Source organism: Scyliorhinus torazame, chromosome 13 (genome assembly GCF_047496885.1).
Source record: "Scyliorhinus torazame isolate Kashiwa2021f chromosome 13, sScyTor2.1, whole genome shotgun sequence".
In the NCBI taxonomy this organism is placed as follows: domain Eukaryota; kingdom Metazoa; phylum Chordata; class Chondrichthyes; order Carcharhiniformes; family Scyliorhinidae; genus Scyliorhinus; species Scyliorhinus torazame.
In genome coordinates, this window is record NC_092719.1 from 22,276,863 (window position 1) to 22,285,266 (window position 8,404).

The 8,404-nt window shown below is 46.7% G+C and overlaps 1 pseudogene; it reads left to right on the plus strand.

Moving 5' to 3' along the window:
• LOC140387792 (ras-related C3 botulinum toxin substrate 1-like) overlaps window positions 1–6,474 on the plus strand; it is a 30,732-nt pseudogene extending 24,258 nt beyond the window's left edge.
• Window positions 6,475–8,404: the final 1,930 nt, after the last annotated feature.

An 8,404-nucleotide genomic window follows, 5' to 3' on the forward strand; every position in this document is an offset into this window, starting at 1 on the left:
ACCTGGGCCAGGATTGAAGTGAGTAAATGATGGCTCTCTCGGGGAGGTTGTTGTATTTCAAATGTAGCGGGCCATTGCTCCTCTTTCCAGGTCACTTTGCCCTCCTGTTTGCCATAAAATTCTATCAGGCAATTTTGTCCATCCATTTCAATATAAATCGCTTTGATCACTTCTCCTATTTGCTTTGCCTTAGCGGGATGTCTTACGGCCAATGTTAAATGGGGTTCTGAAGTTAAACCCATCCTAAAAAGGTCCCTCTGACTATAGGTCAACTGTACTAACATTCCTAATCCCACAACACCAAAAAATAAAAAGGAGTGACATGCAACGATGTCTGCTGTCCTAAGTGACTTTGCGTTTATAAATTGTATGCGTGCTCATCCTCACGAGCATACCAAGCCGTGCAATGGGTCACTAGATTCTCTCATCTGGACTCTATCAGGTGTTTTAATAACTGCGCCCAAGGGTCAGTAATCTTTTGCAATGCTTCCTGCAGTTGTTTAACAATGGTGCTGTAAGGGTTCATGTCCAGCTGCCAGCAATATAACACAGACACAGAGCGATCTGGCTCTTGGTCAGAAGCTATTAAATTCAACAACTGATGAGTACGTGTCTGAGGCAGTTCCATAAACATGCCTTTGTTAGTGCAATGAATTATTGCCCCTAATTTGCAGAGGGTCTGCCTGTCAAGCAGAGGGAGGGGCGTAGTTTTTGAAATAATCATAGTATCGACCAAGGGGATATCGTCAATTTCCAGGTTAGTCGGGCGTGATAATGGCTCAGTCATGGGAATGCCGGCTACTCCCACAGTGACAATAGAGGACTCACCGGGGGTTAATTCCACGGAGGGGGGGGGGCACAGACGACATAGTAGCGCCGGTATCGACCAGCAGGTCCACATAATGATCTCCTATTTTAAGGGTTGTCATGGGTTCGTCTCTTATTGAGTTGGACAGTCTGATCATAGCCGCCTGTATCACCTTTTCTCCGTGGCACTTCTATTGGTTTTGGTTAGGGTTCGGGTCAGTGTACGTAAATGGAGGCGGGGGAGGGGGCATGTGTCCGAGTGGGGCGCATCCTTCCTGGAGATTAAAGTTACAATCATGAGCCCAACGTCCCTTTGCCCCACATCGCCTACATTGATCCTGGGATCTATCTCTTCCTTGCCACTGTCCCCTGCCTCTACCCCTACCTCTCTGCCCCCTGCTGGCCTGCTGACCACGACCGTGCACACCCTTTCCTTGGTAGAATTGCCCTGTGATTCTAGGCTTTTGATCTTTGGGGGCCATGAACAGTCCTTCCCGGTCCATGTTCACCAAGGAGGTAACCGCTGTCGTCCATGGCTGTGTTTGCCAGGTGAGATTAATCAATTTGTAACTTTGTGCATGCTCTGGTAGCATGCAATTCAATAATGTCTGCACCTTCCTGGGGGTTAAATGCTCCTTGGCCCCTTGAATGATAGCCTCTCTCCCCCTATTTGCTAACCAGTGTTCAAGGGACTAATTTCTTTCATTTAAATGAGCATCATTGTAAGCCCAGTCCCCGTTTATACCAGGTGGGTCCGCGATTCCGTCTTTTAAAGCTGGCCAAGATGCACCATAAGAGTATTTTAAAAGCAGCAAAACATCTCCTGGGAGGAGGCTATAAATAGCACACATTTAAGTCAATTTCCAATGATTGATTTTATAGGCATTAGCTATTCTTAGAGACGTATATTTTCTCTTTGTCAATTCAGAAAAGATCAACTGTCTGCTGAAATGGTTAATGTTTCCTGCAGAATCTAAGGGGCGGAGAACTTGGCATGATGCCATTTACGTTTTTTCACGTAATCTAAAAACTTATTCATATTCAATTACTTTTATTCGTAAAGGCACTTTCTTTCTTTTAAACTGATCGTAATTTCCAATGTTTCCGTTCATTAGAGAAATCTCAACAAAAATCACTTAAGTTATAATCTTTGACTCACAAAGACAGACGATAAAAAATACAACCTACTTCATGCTTTGACTAAAATTAATTGGTTAAACAAAACACACAGATTCTCACAGCTCACAAATATCACAGTTAACTGTTAGCCTTATCTCACGGCTGCAGAAAATCTGAATTCCCTTTCTCTCCAGGAACTCATCTGTTACGCTTTTACCGTAATCTTCTATTTACTTTTACTCCCCTATTTTTTTTCCGAAAGGGGGTCAACTTCATTAAATTCCTATGCGGGACATATAGGTTTTCCTACCTCATTCCGTTGCTTCACGATTGTTTCTTTTCATTTTCTTACTCATTTTGACTCCCTTATCTGTCCTCTTTAAGGAGTTCACCTTCTTTCTCGCTCCGGATATCTTTACCGAGGCTTCGGGACGACCTGTGAGGGAGCGGCGAGTTTAGTGCTCATCGTTCCTTCTGCAAAATACTTTAGAACATTATGTATAACAATAACAACAACCGCGGAAATCATTTACAAATACTCCAGGGAGCGCACACCGGTGTTTATCCTTTCACGAATCTCAAAGTCTTTTTTTTTAAATTCTAGTCTCTAAGGCACCTTTTTCTTCCCATGCAGCTATCATTAATTTATTAACTAAGATAGCTCTCCTAGCATGAGTCACTGGCCAGTAATTAAGGCTGCCGAGCCGCAGACCCCCCTTTCAGCTGGGGTCGCGCTATGGCTCTCTCCCTTTCAGCGGAGAGAGTCCTGTTTAGAGATCTGTTTCGGGGTTCGCTTCCCGTTAAATTAGGGAAACTGCACGACTACGCCAATTGTTGTGGAAAAAACTAGCCAGCACGTCGAGATTTCGCAAAAGGTCTTTTATTATAACACGAAGTTCGTGGAGGGAGTTAGAGTGTCCACCGTCCTTCTAATTGTCCCCACCTTACAAGAGTATAGCAGTATTTTATATGGTTTAATAAGCAATATTTAGAAAAAACGAGGCATTCCTTTGATAAGCCCATACACAGAAAGGCGAGCAGCGTTAAACAGCAGGCCTTGAATTCCCAGCCTAAGAACAATAATAATTGTCTACTCTCAGCAAAATATGCAGCTGTGCACTTGTTTACATAGTCTGACCTTCTGCCTAATACATGCAGAACTTCTTGACTGAAATAAAGCTAATATATCCATCATGCTTTGCCAAGTGCCTATTGCCATGAAATATAGTCAAGCAGCCATTTAAGAAGGAATACGGGGTATTAAGGCAACTAATCCGCCAACTAAAGTTCCTTCTACACATCCCCACCCAGCACCAAAACAAAAAGAACATTCCCCAAACGCAGTAAACAGAATAAACACAGTAAACATCCCCCCACGACAAACCCTCAGTTTGAGTCCAACTTTTCAGACTTGATAAAGTTCCATGCCTCATCAGGCGTTTCAAAATAGTGGTGCCGATCTTGGAACGTGACCCACAATCGCGCTGGCTGCAGCATCCCGAACTTCACCCCCTTCGCCCGGTTAAAACCAGCTCTCTTCTTAGCCACCTCCGCACTCCAGTCCTGGTAAATACGGATCTCCGTGTTCTCCCACCTGCTGCTCCGTTCTTTTTTGGCCCATCTCAGGACACACTCTCTGTCCTTTAAGCGGTGGAACCTCACCACTACAGCCCTTGGCGGCTCGTTGGCTTTGGGTCTCCTTGCCAGACCCGATGAGCCCCATCCAGCTCCAGGGGCCTCGGGAAAGCTTCCGCGCCCATCAGCGAATTGAGCATCGTGCTCATGTATGCCCCGGCATCGGGCCCCTCCACTCCGGGAGGGAGACCCAGAAACTGGAGATTCTTCCTCCTCGACCTATTCTCCAGGTCCTCAAATGTTTCCTGCCACCTCTTGTGCAGCGCCTCATGCGCCTCCACCTTCACTGCCAGGCCCAAGATTTTGTCCTCGTTCTCCGAGGCTTTTGGCCGCACCTCCTGGATCCTTGGGCCTCTGGGTCTCCACAAGCTTCATAATCGTCGCCTTCATTGGCGGCAGCATTTCTGTCTTCAGCTCCGCAAAGCAGCGTTTAAGGAATTCCTGCTGCTCCTGCGATCACTGCGCCCATGCTGCTTGGTCTCCACCCGCCGCCATCTTGCTTTTCCTCCCTCGCACTTTCCGCTGCACCAGGATCACTTTTTTAACTGCTCCACTCCTGATCCAATCCATATAATGTCGGGGGAACCTTGCTGTCACCTTCCCACACTGGGAGCCATCAAACAATTGCCATTGGGGCCCCTCTGAAGAGCCCAAAAGTCCGTTCCCGGTGGGAGCTGCCGAACGTGCGACCTACCTCGGCATAGCCGCAACCAGAAGTCCGGTGTTGTGTGTGTTGATTGGTCCCGCTGTGTGTCCATCAGTGTGTGTGTGTATCTGCACCATGATATACTGGTGTATATTATGACAATACCCACCGTCAAAACTTCCGAAGTCAGATCGGCCTTCCTGAAAGTGAACCCTGGGAAGGCAACGGGTCCAGACGGGATGCCTGAACGTGCACTCAGAGCCTGCGCGGACCAGCTTGCAGATGTGTTCGCGGACATCTTTAACCTGTCCCTACTCCGTTCTGAGGTCCCCAACTGCTTCGTACCGATGTCAAAGAAGAACCAGGCAACGAGCCTCAATGACTACCGTCCGGTGGCCTTGACATCAATCGTGATCAAGTGCTTCGAGAGGTTGGTCATGAAGCGCATCACCTGCATACTGCCAGAACGCGTAAATCCACTGCAATTCGCATATCGCCGCAATCAGTCCACAGCAGACGCTATCTCCCTGGCCCTACACTCATCCTTAGATCATCTCGACAACAAGGACTCCTACATCAGACTCCTATTAATCGACTACAGCTCCGCCTTCAACACCATTATCCCAGCCAAGCTCATACCAAAGCTCCAAACCCTAGGACTTGTCTTCTCACTCTGCAATTGAATCCTCGACTTTCTGACCCATAGACCACAATCAGTAAGAATAAACAACAACACCTCCACGATAGTCCTCAATACTGGGGCCCCGCAAGATTGCTTACTAAGCCCACTACTATACTCCCTCTACACACATGACTGCGAGACAAAATTTGGTTCCAACTCTATCTACAAGTTTGTTGACGACATGACCATAGTGGGTCGGATCTCGAATAACAACGAGTCAAAATACAGGAGGGAGATAGAGAACCTAGTGGAGTGGTGCAACAACAACAATCTGTCCCTTAATGCCAGCAAAACTAAAGTGCTGGTCATTGACTTCAGGAAGCAAAGTACTGTACACACCCCTGTCTGCATCAACAGGGCCAAGGTGGAGATGGTTAACAGCTTCAAATTTCTTGTGGTCCACATCACCAAAAATCTGTCTTGGTCCACCCACGTCGACGCTACCATCAAGAAAGCACAACAGCGCCTATTCGTCCTCAGGAAACTAAGGTAAATTGGCATGTTCACACTGACTCTTACCAACTTTAACAGATGCACCATAGAAAGCATCCTATCTGGCTGCATCACAGCCTGCTAGGGCAACTGCTCAGCCTAAGATCGCAAGAAACTTCAGAGTCGTGAACACAGCCCAGTCCATCATTCGAACCTACCTCCCATTCATTGACTCCATCTACACCTCCTGCTGCCTGGGGAAAGCGGGCAACATAATCGAAGCTCCCTCCCACCCGGCTTTCTCACTCTTCCAACTTCTTCCATCGGGCAGGAGATACGAAAGTCTGAGAACACGCACGGACAGATTTAAAAACAGTTACTTCCCCACTATTACCAGACGCCTCAATGACCCTCTTATGGACTGACCTGATTAATACTACACTCGTGTGTGCTTCACCCGATGCAGGTGTCTATGTATTTATATTGTGTACCTTGTGTTGCCCTATTATTTATTTTCTTTTTCTTTTCTTTTATTTTCATGTACTAAATGACCTGTTTGAGCTGCTCGCAGAAAAATACTTTTCACTGTACCTCAGTACACGTGACAATAAACAAACCCATCCATCCATCCAGACTGTCTCACATCAACCTGCTGAACCAATCCCACAGTCAGGAGGAAGATACACAAGCACAGCTCTGTCAGCCAGTCAGGCTAATGGAGGGTGAAAGGGACAGTGAGGATGAGGCAGAGGGAGGGCTGCACAGCTCCCAAATTCAACCCCCTCCTGTCCAATTAGCAATCCATGAAAGAGATCAGATGCTGTGCTCTCTTATTTAAACACACAGCAATTATTGCCGTGCATTTGTATAATCTACCTTTAAGATTCAGAAGTGCAAATAATTCATGCCAATTGCTACTGTATGTAAATATTATAAGTGAAATGTTTTCATAAATAAACACTTTGTGAACAATGATTATCAGTTGACGAAATCTCACAATGAAACTAGTTTGGGTTCCTTGGAACAAGGAACTTATGAAATGAGCTATAACTGTGACGGAGCCAAAACAAACAACAACTCTGCAATCACACAACAAGGAAGCTCAGCAGAGAAAACACTGCAGTTTGAGGCAGTCGGGATCCGGATTGACTGAATCTACAAATCCCTTGTGGCAGGCTGGAAGAGGCTGGAGGGAAAGAGGTTTATGGTCAATGTGACCTTGACTGTAAATGACAATGCAGAGCTGACTGTGGCTGCTGGTTGTACAACCTGGAATCATTAAATTTAACAGCAACACAAGAGGCCATTCAGCCCATCCTGTGTTAGCTCTGTTCAAAAGCTGTCCTCTTTCAGTCCACACCAAAACATCTTTCCTCACAACCCCGCATATTAATCATCATCAAGGGCAACAGCAAGAGGAGGAGAATGAAGATACTGAAGAGGAGGAGCTGGAGGAGAGACTGGGGACCAGGAAGAGGACCAGAGGCTTCCATGTAGATGGTCTACACCTGGGAGGGACACTCACCACCATCTCACTGAAGAACCTTTTTCAAAGACGTGATCCAATCTCTGGGGCACAGTTGCACCGATTTATCTTCCATGAATTAGAGTCCATCAGGCAGTTCATCAGCTGCACTCATTATTTTAACCCTTTCCCCAGGAGGACCATCATGAAGGTTTAGCTCAGTGGGCTGGACAGCTGGTTTGTGATGCAGAATAAATCCAGCAGCGTGGGTTCAATTCCTGCACCAGCTGCGGTTATTCATGAAGACCCTATCTTCCCAACCTTGCCCCTCGCCTGAGGTGTGGTGACCCTTCGTTTAAACCTCCACCAGTCAGCTCTCTCCCTCAAAGAGGAAAGCAGCCGATGGACATCTGGGACTATGGCAACTTCACCTTTCACCTTCCATCATGAAGATGGTCACTGATTCCACCATAATACAAATAACATCATCAGTCTTTATCTAGAACAAAGACAATGGAAACATGACTCAATCTACAGCAGCTGCAAATATTAAACTATTCGCCGCTAGCTTCTGCTTTGAGGTTATTTACACTGAGTTAAACAGCAGGCTTGAAATGCAGAACAAGGCCAGCAGCGGGGGTTCAATTCCCGTACCGGCCTCCCCAAACAGGCGCCAGAATGTGGTGACTAGGGGCTTTTCACAGTAACTTCACTGAAGCCTACTTGTGACAATAAGCGATTATTATTATGATTGTACAAGGGCTCTTTGGTAAACCGGTGCTTCTACAAATTGTAATCTCAGTGACATCAGCGGGTAAGGTGAACAATTACTGAGAATCTGAAGAACACATGTCAAATGCCCTCCTGCAGCTCCCTCGAGAGGTTGCGGACAATGGTAGCCGTGTCTCAGGTTGATATCTCAGCATGGGCATCAGCATTCTGTGCCACCCAGCTGGCAGGGCAATCGTGCAGTGGCAGGAGAGGGAGCAGCAATGCTGGCTTCTGGACAGAGGCCGGTGTGTTTCTGCTCAATTATTCCTTCTGAGTCTCTGTTCAACTGAGCGAGGGATTTGTCTGAGGACAGATCTCTGGCCTTCAGAGACGCTCTGTAAGCCTCTTTCATCTGAGGGACAATGTGTTTCTAATTTGTGTGTAGGTACCCACTGGTGCCAGATGTGTCCCACTGTGTGGGTCCCACGAACCTCTACGCATAATGTCAGATACTAAACCGATACTCTACTGTTTGGCTAGCTAACACTGAACTATTAATGAGATTAAACATCGTGCTCTGCTATATAAAACCAGAACAAAGATGAGAGCTGACAGGGTTGTTCAGTGTTGAAAGGAGCCTTTAGGGACATACTGGGGTGCACGACCCTTACCAGACACGGCACAGATGTAGGCCTGGCCTCTCCCATAACACAGCATCCTTATCACCCACGTCCTGAGAAACTTGCCCAGGTGAAAGCTGAAATGCAGTTTCCAGTTGGAAAACAATCTGATTGAACTTAACCCAAGGAGCTGGAGTTCACCAGTCATGCTCGTGCCCAAGCCTGATCACTGAGCCAAGCTCTACATTGATTGTGGAAATGTTAATGGGCAAATTCCTCCCCAATTC